Below are 12,729 nucleotides of genomic sequence, written 5' to 3'. Positions count from 1 at the left end.
CTGCTTTTCCCACTCCGGGTTAGGATCTGTCGCTTTTTTTTAATGCAATGTTTGGCTTGTTCACCAGAGCGGCAAACCCTACTGGTGCGCCTGTTGGCCCCATGGGTCTGTTGGCATATTCTCTGGGAGGTTTGCCACCTCACTTTCCTCTGTACCTTTCTTGCCAATGGCTGTAGGGAATTGGCCTCTCCTGACGCAGAGATTCTCAACTCCGTTACAGTCTTTGGAGTGGCGAGTACCGCTGGATGGTTCGTCCTCGACGCCCTCTAGTTCCGAATCTGCACCGACTCTACTGGCGTAGACTCCTTTTCCTGCGGACCTCTTCTAGACGCCGATCCTGAAGTCACCGGCGCCCCCGACGCCTGTTCTGAGGATGTGATCTCGGAGAGAAACACAAAGCCTTTTGGAGGAAGAAGAGTACCAGGAGAAGCATGGGAGGCTGAGGAAGGAGAGATTGTGACTCCTGACCTGGATTTTGAAGGGTTATAGGAGGCAAGTGTCCTGGACTCCTCTGCTCAATGGGAGCTCTCTTCTCCGAAGGGTCTGACACAGGAGGTGACCACTTATCTTGCTGTGATCTGGAAGACTGCGGATCTGTTGGAATTGCCTCTTCCTACAGCAGAGTTAAAGTGTAATATCCTTACGTAGGTGCTCCATTCTCCTTCCTCTATTTCAGAGCTCTGCTCTTTAATGATCCTTGGACTGAGCCCATCTTGTGTCTGGCAGAAGCCGATGTCTGCTCCAGCAGTTTCCAGGGCAGTGGCAAGGAGGTACAAGGTGCCTGTGGGGGATCCTGCTTTTCTGTCTACCCATCCTTCACCTGAAAGCTTGGTAGGCCAGGCTTCGTGCTTCTCGAGGCAGCTTGCAGGTTCCTTCCCATCTGTGCCTGCATATAAGGAGTGAAAACGCAGGGAGCAAGCTGCAAAGAAGGTGTTCTCGTCGAGGAGTATAGCCCTCAAGTTGACGAATGCTACATGCCTTTTGGAGCGCTATATTCACGCCCGCATGTACTCATGGAGGTAGTCCCAAAATTGCCCGAGGAGGTACAAGGGCATTTCTCAGAGGTGTTGTCAGATGCCAAAGCTGCTGCCAGCTAGGTGATACAGTCTGGTCTGGACAGGGCTGATTCGGTAGCCAGGGCGATGGGCTAGTCTGTGGCTACTAGGATGCATGCTTGGTTGCGTGTTTCAGGGTTCTCTCCTGATGTCCCAACTACTTTACTGGATCTACCATTCGATGGGTCTCGCCTGTTTGGGCCTAGATCAGATTCAGCGCTGTAGCGCTTTAAAGTCAGCAAAGCAACAGCAAGGTAATTGGGACTTCAATCTCAGCCCAGGAGCTTTGGACTGTTCCGCAAGTTTCGTGGCTTTGGGAGGAACTTGTTGTTTCGTGCCAGGCAAGAGCCGCAGCAGCTCTTGTACAGATTCTATAGGGGAAATGGCAGAGCTCGCCTGCGGGGTGCTGTATGACAACAACAGTTCTCATCCTCTGCCCTCCAACTGGTGTAGAAGGGAAGGAGCTCTAGCCCCACCATCCTATAGCATACTTGCCCTGTTGCAGGACGGGTGTCCCATTTTCTACAACATTGGAGGTCTGTTACTACAGATCTCGTGTTGAACTTAGTAGCGAATGGGTATGCCCTACCCTTCCAGGAGTTTTCCCCTCCTTTCCCTCCCTGTTAGGGCTTGTGCTCGGAAGAGCACCTTCTTCTTCTCCACCAGGAGGCTCTGTCATTGCTGAAAAAAGGTGTGATCGTGGTGGTTCCAGAGCAGGAAAATGGTCAAGGATGCTACTACCGGTACTTCTGATTCCCAAAAAGGACGGCAGTTTGAGTATGATCCTCGACCTCAGTGTTTTGAATTTTTTCCTCAAGCAATAGAAATTCAAAATGTCGACCCTGGGTCAGGTTCTTCTCGCACTGGAGAAGGAAGACTGGATGGTGTTAATATATTTACAGGATGCATATTTTCACATACCCATCCTGAAGTCGCATCAGAAGTATCTCCATTTTACGGTGGGGTCTCAACATTATCAGATTGCAGTCCGTGGGTCTTCAAAAAGGTGATGGCGGTACATCTCAGGGGAAAACAGGAATCCCAACCTTCTATCTGAGCGACTGGCTACTCAAAGCAAAGTTGCCAGAGATGGTGTTATATCATTTGCAAGTAATGACTCGACTGTTGTTAGACTTGGGATTTTTGATAAATACACCCAAATCTCACCTGGTGCCCTCTCAGCCCAACCTGTTCATAGTGGCAGGACTGGACACTACTGTGAGTCGTGCCTTCCCACCTCTACAGAGGATTTAAGACATCCAGGCTATGATTCCACTTTTTCAGAATGAGTGGTTGTTCCAGTCCTGAAGGTCTTGCGCCTGCTCGGTCTGTTTGCTTCCTGCATACTGTTGGTCAACCATGTATGCTGGCATATGAGGGCCCTCCAGTGGTGCCTCCGCAGACGGCGGTTTCAACGCCTCAGAGATCTCGAAGAGGTGTACAGGTTCTCCAGAGACACTGCAGCAGAGCTGTTATGGGTTAGTGTTCCAGGCAACCTGTCTCAATGGAATCTGTTTCAACCTCCTTCTCCAGTGATAACTGATGCCTCCACTCTAAGCTGGGGAGCCCATCTGGAGGTCAAAGGTCTTTGGTCTCCAGAGGAAAGATTGTTTCACATCAATCTTGAATTGCTAGCGATACGTTTGTCTGTCAAGGCCTTTCTTCGCTCCCTTCGTGATCAGTCGGTTCAGAACCCAGCGGACAAAACTACCACGATGTGGTACATCAACAAACAGGAAGGAGTAGGGTCGTATCTTCATTGCAGAAAGGTTCTGCGACTCTGGTCCTGGGCCCAGGACCATAAGATTTACATGATTGCGAATCATCTGGCCGGAGAACTGAATTTCGTGCAGACCATCTTAGTTGGCAATATTCAGCAGATCACGAGTGGCATCTCCATCCGGAGGTGGCCTTTTTCATTTTTAGGATGTGCGTATTTCCTCAGTTGGACTGGTTTGCCACTCACGAGAGCACGCACTGCCCAGCATTCGGCAGTCTCCTGTATCCGATCCGGGGAGCGTTGGGGGCCCTGTTTCAGTTAGATTGGGGCTCACAGTTTCTTTGCGAGTTTCCTCCCATACCCTTGATTCCTCGAGTTCTGAGAAAGATTAACCAAGATCAGGCCCAAGTTATATTGATCGCCTTGGATTGGCTTTGAAGGGTGTGGTACACAGACCTCCTTTACCTCTCTTCGCACCCTCCACTCCGTCTCTCTCTCAGGGCAGACCTCCTCTCGCAGTTGCAGGTTCTACAACCCCCATTTCCAGAGCCTGCACCTTCATGCCTGGAGATTGAATGGGGCAATCTGAGCTCTTTATTTCTCCCGCCGGATGTGGTAGATGTTATATTATCAGCCAGAAGACACTCCACCAAATCTGTCTATTCTGGTAGGTCGGCCAAGTTTGTTAAATAGTATAGAGGGAGATTGATGAATCCTTTGCACGCCCATTTGTATGATATTCTGAGTTTCTCTCTTTCCCTAGCACAACAGAAGGTAAGTAACTTGTTCTTTAGGTTATTATTGAATTGATATGCTTAGTAAATTATGAAAGTGTTATCTTTAACCTGTTGTAACTTTTTAATTACTGATCAATTCATCATTATAGTAAAAACATTACGCCCAAGCACGTGCCTCTGCTTTATGCCTAATCGCTCCGCTTCATGCATTTTCTTATGAACCGTTGGAAAATGGGTAACCCTGGCAAGGGCTATTCGATTCATTTAAACAAATGTAACATTTTACTTTAGAACTCAACGTTGGTGACCGCTCTATAGCTAATGAGTGTCCTCGCAAGCGATATGCTAAAGTAGCTTTCGAGTGCAATTTCTTTTTTGAACGCTGAACTTTCCTCCAATAATTTCCTTTTTTGCTATTATAGAGTGCAAATTTGGTCTAATGGTTTTGGAGCTCTTTACATGAGCACCCATTACATTACACACGGTCATATTTATTTGTATATTATTTTTTTATTTTGGTGCTGCGTATTTAAGTGATTTTCCTAAAATCCAAGGATGTTGAGCAGACACCACAATTTCCTGTTCCAAAGTTGGCAGCTCTGGATTGACCCTCTTTTTTGGGAGTTGCCAAGTGCCTGCTTGAGCAGTACGATGCCAGGAGGTATCTGTGCATGGTACACTGGCTGCGATCTGTATTTACAAACACACACAAATGATAGGAGTATGCCGGGATCACACTTAAAGCAGGTAGAAGGATTTCTATATGCCAGTACTCTGCATGGGCTTCAATCCTGCAGGGCAGGGGTCAGCTATTTTTGCGACCGTGCTGATAGGATCTAGAGACAGCCAATCCTGGTTGCCGCCATTTGCAGCCTGTTGCTTCTGTGTGCCCATACTTTCCCAGCTGGTCATAAGGAGGGGTGGGGTCTTTGATTCTTACAGACCACACCCCACCCTATGATGCTTCAGGAAAGGGTGGGGGGTGTGAGGCAGTGAAAGTAGCATACAGCCCCGGGCAGTACAGAGCTGATAATCATGGTGACCGAGGCTGCTTCAAAAACAATCTCCTGCTCATCATTGGGGACTGGATCCAAAAGCAACCAGATGAACACAGGCCAGGGCTGCAGTGAATGAAGTCCTTTGGTCTCCACAGTGTCCGTCACATGCGCACTAGTGCATGTGTCAGTGAAAGTTCCTGCCTGGCTGCCTGACCCTTGCATAAAGCAAGCATACGTGGACGAAGTCAACCGAAATGACCTGCACTGGCAATAAGACTTTGGATCTGCTATTTTTGTCATGCTTTAGGTGCCATCCTCACTGATAATCATAATGCACAGTGCGTAATGTCATTATTTAACTACCAATCACTTTTGGCGGGAGCTAACTGAGGCAAGTAATAGGAAGGACTCAAAGGGGTTCTGGGATCTCTCGAGAGCAAGAAACAAGCCCATTGATCAGCAGTTAACCTGCAACATTCCCGGCGATGTCTGGTTTGTCCATTTTTCCAAATTATACTCTGCTACACCGGGGGAAACTCCTCCTCAAGGCTCCATGATCTGCCCAACAACTATTCCTCTAGTCATCGACGACCCTTTTACCACCCAGGAAGTCGAAAGGGCAATTGGAGGTATTGTTTCCAACAAGGCTCCAGGTCCTGACGGGATTCCTGGTGACCTGCTGAAGTCCCACCCAGCAGTATGGGGCAGATTAATTGCCACACTCTTAAACGAGGTTCTACTGGGAGGCTCCTTTCCTGACTCTTGGAGAGGCGCTGAAGTAGTGCCAATCTTTAAGAAAGGCAGCAGGGATGATCCAGCCAACTATCGCCCCATCAGTTTGCTGGATTCAACCCAAAAGGTGGCAGGAAAGGTGGTACTGGGCAGGATTTTGCAGTGGATCGAAGAGGGAAAGATTCTGTCTGACTTTCAGGCAGGATTTAGATCAGGGACAGGCACCATCGAGCAGACATTCCGTCTCCTAATGTTATACTGGAAAGTAGTGGTGCTGGGAGGGGGCAGTTTGTATTTAGTCTTTATTGACTTGCGTACTGCCTTCGACCTGGTCCCACGGGCACTACTTTGGAATGTCCTCGATGGTCTAGGCTTACCTCCCTACTTGCTGTCCCTGCTCAGAAAATTCCATGAGGGTAATTTCGCCCAGATCAGATGGGGTGTCCAGGGAGAAAAAACATCTCGAATCCCAGTAGACAGGGGCGTCCGCCAGGGATGCGTGCTCGCCCCCACTCTGTTCTCTCTTTATGTCAACGGAGTGGTGGAGCACCTGCTACAACATCCTGCAGATGCACCTACCCTGGCGGGCATAAAAGTTCCCACGCTCCTGTTTGCGGACGACACCCTTCTGATATCCAAATCACCAGCGGGCATCCAGAAACTGCTCACTTCCTTTAAATCCTTCTGCGACTCCAAGGGACTTGCAATAAATATAGGCAAGACAAAATTCCTTGTCCTCAACCCCCCCAAGAAATCCGTTACTCCTCCTGTCTTAGACTCTATCCCTTTGGAAAGAGTCAAAGAATTTGACTACTTAGGAATACGTCTCAGCGATACCATGACCTGGAAAGCACACCACCAGAAGGTATTCCTGACTCACAGAAGGGCTACTGGAGCCTTGCTTAAAGAACAGCGAGCCTCATCTCTAAAACCAATTGGGGCACTGATTGATATCTATAGAGCAAGGGTTGTGAGCGCAGCCCTGTACGGGGCTGAACTGTGGGGTTTGCAGAGAGTTGATACCCTGGCCCATCTCGAAAACAACTTTCATAAAGACCTGATGAGGCTACCCCACAGTACCCCTACAATCCCTCTCTTGTTAGATACAGGCACACCTCCAATCTGCGAGCAAGCAAAATTGCGTCCCTTGCTACTCTGGTCTCGGATATGGAATGTCCCTGAACTCTGTAGCTATGCTGATGCCCTAAGAGATCTTCTGTCGCTTCCAGGGTGTAATAAGGTACCCTGGTTGAGGGAAGTCAAACTCCTGCTCTATGAGCTGGGTTTGGGAGATGCCTGGGTCAACAAAACTGCACCTCCCAAACAGCTACTTAAGAAGGTGTATTGGCTCTGGGTAGATAATAAGCGAATGTCCAACCCCAACCACTGTAAATCTGTCGTCCAGTTCTTGCTAGTTAAGGAGTTACCTTATAGGGAACCCTATCTGGACCAAATTCATAAGTCTGGAGACAGATCGCTGTATTTTAAATTTAGGGTGGGTGTGCTCCCTTTAGGACTGTTTACTTCCTCTTGGATCCCTCCGCTCCAAACGCTTCCTTACTGTCCGTTCTGTGTCACAAAGGTTGAATCTGTCGCCCACTTTTTGTTTGAGTGTAAAATTTATGCAGCGCCAAGATCGAAATGGCTAAAGCCCTTGTGTAAGACTTTGGGAACAAGGTCACATGTTGAAGCCCTACGTATATTGCGCTCAGATGCACGTCCGTTTTTTGCATGTTGCATGGCGAAATTCTTAGGTTGGGCTTGGCGCTTAAGAACCTCAAGGATGTTGCTGCTCCAGTAAAGTGTCCCTTGATAAAACTGAATTTCAAGCTGGTGTATATATGGAAAAGGACATTATTATCTGCACACTTGTTTTTATCGCTTTTACTCTTCGAACCTTAAAGTACTATATTGTATATTCTGTACTGTTTTTAATTGATGTTGTACTGCTTTTTATGATACGTACTGTATCGAAATAAAGTTATTACGCAAGTAACTACCAATATCTGTCACATAAAGCACAAACATTAGGGGGCAGAGCCCCGCTGCCCAAAGCAAGCAGCCACCCCTGGTCTGAAATTAAACTGGGACAGACTTTATTCCTGAAAATTTACTGCAAAGATGTATTTTTGGTTTGTTCCCAACAATGCTCCCCTACCAATGGCTTCCACAATCCCCAAATCATCTGGTGGCCAGTGGAATATCTATGAATTATCTATCATGATATGCCATTTATTAACCTGTAATATATCCCAATATGTGCTGAAACCCAAAACCTACTGTTCTCTTTATTTAGAGTTCACACAACTAAATCGCTAGGAAAGAGAATTTCATAGAACACTCTTTAGAGTGCATAGAGGGTGGTTTACTTGCTCAGAATTCTACAATTGTTGTATACAATGGTCCATTAATTGTCTGCAAAATAATCATGGGTATAGATTATCAAACAAGCAGATTCATAAAGAATCTGGGAAAAATGAGAGAATCCAGGCAACAAACCCAACAGAAAGACCACAGTTGCATCTTAACGCAATAACCTGTTATGACGTAGGAGACTGATATTTGAAGATAGTAATACTTATGTTCTGACTATATACCCGCCTAAGCTTTTCATGCTGTGGGTATCAGTTTATGATATGCACCCTTCGTTTCTTTGTAGCAAGCTTTGTTCTTATTGCCATCACTCCTCTTTGTGGCGAGTCCCTCACTATGATTCCGAGACACACAAATGTTTATCCCAGCAATGCCAGAAGTAGAGAGGGTTCTGTCGGAAACATCTTACTTGAGTTGTACGCTTCGATTAAAAAAATCAGCAGTGAGGGCGCACCACTACAAGTGGAAGGAACCAGCTCCTTGTATTCCTAGTCTTGGACATATTGTCAGATTGCTATTCGTGAATCTGGTGTATTCTTGATTACCATTTATATGCCTCTCAATCCATTGACAGGCAGATATATTTTCACTATTTATCCCTTTTGGTAAGGTTTTGGTCTCCCATTTTGCTTTAGCTCAGCCAGACCACAGGGCCAGAATGGTTAACTGATTTGATATATGTGATTTTACTGGCACGCTATTCAAAACTGTAGAATTATGAAGTAAGGGGTCATGAACACTTCTAGTTCAGAAGGAAAGTTGACTATCAATTCATCGATAACATATTTGTCAGGGATAATGTTATAATTCCAGAGAGTTGTGAGGTCCGAAGGACATTTTTTTTTATAAGTGCTCAAAATGTACCGTCTGTCAATGTGTTACTGTGAGAATCTGGCTTAGTATATGGTGCACACTTATGTAAGTGGGCACCTTGCACTAATCCAGACAACCCTTATGGTGATTTTAGTGGTCTAAGGCAACCTCAGAAAGCTCTCTAAGTGGTAGCTGTGGAGAGCAGCCTTCTGGCTTAGTCCAGAAGGAGTGTAAAGCAGCTTGTTTTACCAGAACATAATCTTATTGATTTAGATTAAGTGAAAAAGAACCACACAGGGTATTTATAAAGATATGTATTCATTATAAAACACTCACTAACACATACAAATATCTCCTACCTGGAGATATACACACTGCAAACAATACTTTGCAAAAAAACAGGTAAGTAGCACGAATACACAGTGGTCGCCAGGGGAGAGACCAAACCATATACTAAAATAGTGGTATGCGAACCACGACTCAAGTCAAGACTACACCCAGAAGACCCAGAAATGGCCGGGGACCCAAGTAACCGCCTGAGTTAAGTAACCAGGAACCCCACAGTGGGAACACGACTGCGTGCTCAATACAAGCCAATGAGTAAGTCACAGTGGCAATTTTAAAGAAGGACTCTTCCCAGTGGACCCTGAAGAAACCCTGTGGAAGATGGAAGGTTGGAGAGTCACCCCCGTGGATACCCTAGGAAACAGGATACCTACACCAGGGAAGCCAGGGCCATACGTGGCTTCGGAAACCACCGTCAAACTCAATGGAGGACTTCAAGAAGATGCTGCCGCTGGGGAAGGTTAAAGTGTCCGGTGGAACCCAAAGGTGGTGAAGATAAGAAGTACCTGCAAGCAGAGGGGAAGGAGTCTATGCCACACAGGAGTGACCAGGAGGCATGAAGATGAAAGCGCACCGTTGTATGGTGTTGCAGGAGAGCTGACGATGGCCTTGGAGCTGCAGCTGTGCGGACCAAGTGATGCTGTGGAATACCAGAAACCATTGACGAGCTGTCCCATGTCGGATATTGAGAGTTGAGGGGTCGTCCGTCAAGAGCACCAACAAGCATCGGCAACTGCAATCAATGTGGAAAGTGAAAAAAGTGCAGTATTGGGAACAGCAAGGTCCAAGTGACTCACCACAAGCAAGGGAGCCAGAGCAGGCCTGAGCAATCCGAGGAGCCTGCTGAATTCATAGAAGTCCCTCAAGAGGATCCCACAGACCGGGCAACTCTGGAGTTGCAAGAAGACCTCGAGCAGCTCACCAAAGATGCAGGCCCACGATGCAAGTGATGTGGTGAGGTCGAAGATTTTGGTCACAGGAGATGCTTGTGGTGGGGGCTACTTGAAGCCTGAAGTTCTTGGTGGAAGAAAGCCACCATGCCTCTGCAACGCAAGTTGACGCGGTGCACAGGGATTCGGTTCCGGCGGCTCCTCCGAGGGATACTGGCCTCAAACTTGGTGAGAGGACAGGGCCGGCCTCGAGGGATGTAAAGAACCACCACCTGTGATTCTGAGCCTTCCGGAGTCTGTGGGAGCCCAAGATCAGCAGACCGGTCCGCTTTGTTGCGGTGCCTGCAGATGCAGGGAAGTGACTACTTCACCTCAAGGGAGATTCCTTCGGGTGTCTTGGACATCTACAGGCCTAGGAAAGTTCCTTTATGGAGCACAGGCACGGACGTTGCAGCAGACGAGCAGGGCGACGAGACCAGAAGCAGCAGGAGTCTTCCCAGTTGCAGTCTTGATGCCCAGAGCAAAGTCCAGAGTGCGCAGATGTCGAAGAAGTGGGGTCTTGATATGAATCTTGTCCCACAATGAATATAGTGACCCACCTTAAGTACCCCAAGGTAAGGGTTGTTACGATTCAGGGTTCCCTCCCAAGGGTGGAGTCTGACAGTGGAGGGGGGGGAATACTACCATGTCCTTTGTCTAGGTTTGCACCCGAGCGTGAGCCAACTGCTCCCTGAGCTGGTTTAAACTGGACCAAGCAAGGATGGCACCAAATGCAAATGTGCCCCTCCAGCATACTGAGTAACACTAGCAAGCGATCCCACCCAGCCCCAGTACACTCAACCCGATCTGGGAGGTAGTCACACCTCCCTGTGACAGGATACCTATTGTTCTGCCTTCCCCTGCTCGGCTCAGCAGCAGGAGGGCAGAATCGTGTGTCTGGTCGGTAGCAGCAATGTTGTGTTGTCCGGGTCTAGAAGACTGGTACGAGGAGCACCGAGGACCTCCCAAAGAAGCTTTACAGTCCATGGAATCATACCTACCACACCTTTTATGGTGTGTGGGTATGATTCCAACATGACAGGATTCGTTACAGCCAGTTTAGAGTTATCCATCGCATAATGACGCATGGCCACTCTATATATCTGAATGGCTGATGCACTTACAACCCCGGAGAATGGACTCCGAAGGTTGTAGGAGTGTCCTGCTCATGCAGGGGCACCCTCACACTTGGAACCAAGCACCCTGCCGTCAGGATTTAAAAGACCTTACTTAGGGATGACTTGTAGGTTTTAGGTGCAGTGTCCTCAGATATAGGGAAACCTATATCTGTTGTAAGTGGTGCTAGCTCCAGCTTACACAGGCTGCAATGGCAGGCCAGTTGTCACAGTTTGAATGGTCTCCCATGGGTGGCATAATACATGCTTCAGCCCATGGGGGACAACGGGTGTACCCATGCCCTGGATACCTCAGTACCATATACTAGGGACTTATAAGGATACACCAGTAGTCAATCTGGGGTGTACTGGAGAACTCACCATTACCAATTTAGGGGAGAAATCACAGAGACTGGGTTCCTGATTAGCAGGATCCCAGTCAGAAACCGCATAACACCAGGCAAAAAGTGGGGGTAACCATAAAAGCAGATCGTACTTTCCTACAGTCACCAGAAGTATCAAATCTGTGTTTCAGCGTGGCTTTTTGTTGCCTTTCAAAAAGATTACAGGAGGGTCTGGAATATTGTTTAAATAAAATTAACACAATCAATGGACTATCTTCAGGCTTGACAATTTAATTTTCCAAACCAATCCGCCATGTGTTTCTCAGAGCCCGGATAACCAGGTTACCTCCAGTCTTCAACTCTAGTACCGCCAGAACTTCCAAAGCATGGTCTGGTTGAATGTAAGTCTGTTGTTGGTCACCAGCACACCTAGAGTTGGTAATGTGCTTGCTCGCTTACCATCCTATATAGGTTCTGTGAAGATGCCTTTGAGCCTAACAAAGGTTTTGCTGAGTAATATAGAAACATTCATAAATTACAGCAGGATTTTAAGGATGATTAGGGTTTTGATCTGATATTATTCCAAAGAAAGATAGGAGTGTACCCCAACACTATCATAAAATAAAGGAAGCCACAGATATTACATAGCTTAAATTCTTGAACATTATCAAACAAAATTCAGCTTAGTGTAACTCTCGAAATTCAGCAAATCTAGAATATGAGCATTTTTTGGACAATGGTTTACTTAGGATCTACCTCACTGAGGCTTACATAATGGAATAACCACGATTAATATGACTGGTACTTCCGCTGTGTCTCGGGTGGGAATATTTTGTACCTTCGCGTACCCTGACATGCAAACTCTATTTCACATGAGCATGTGTGTGTAACTGGAAGCACACCTGCTGTTCACATTGCTACTGCAGCCACCCTAGCATAGCTGCGGGTGTACATTGTTAGGGCCGTCAATCTCCTAGCATGCAAAAGCACTACCAATGAGGGCCCTGGCAAAAATGATTAGCTAGCCCCCAAGGTGCTCTAAAAGCTGCAATAATGCAACACGAGGGTCTCTTCGGTGCTGGCGGACTTGGGAGTTGACACGGACTTGTGCATTTCTAGTGATACTTTACTCGGTGAGTGTGACCAATGCGGCATCAGCAGCAATGGTCTTCTAGCCCTACTCTCGAGACATCCTTGATTGGGTCATGAGTGACTTCACTGTGTCACTCTCTGACCCTTGTGGTTGTGAGGCCTGGTTGTTATCGACTTGTGACTCGTGTGGGCCTGGCCACGGCAACCCTGTACAAGCACAATCAGTAAGTAAGTACTTCTTTATGAGTTTAATTTTAATTGCATGCGTCATGATGTGGACATGTGGGCCACTGCGGCCAGCAGTTCACTGCATGGTGGCCTGAAGTGGCTCCACCTCCGCTCCGCAGTGCTGTCCTTTCTGTGCCAGCCCTGAGCCCTGTCTGCAACTTGCTAAGCAAACAGCTGTTAGAAGGTGGTTCTGACCATCTGAACCGCCTGGATTTTTCACTTTTTGAACACCACATTTTTGAGCTTTT

Source organism: Lissotriton vulgaris, chromosome 12 (assembly GCF_964263255.1).
Source record: "Lissotriton vulgaris chromosome 12, aLisVul1.2, whole genome shotgun sequence".
Lineage (NCBI taxonomy): Eukaryota > Metazoa > Chordata > Amphibia > Caudata > Salamandridae > Lissotriton > Lissotriton vulgaris.
The sequence above is the reverse complement of the archived record's forward strand: the minus strand, read 5'-3'. Positions refer to the sequence as shown.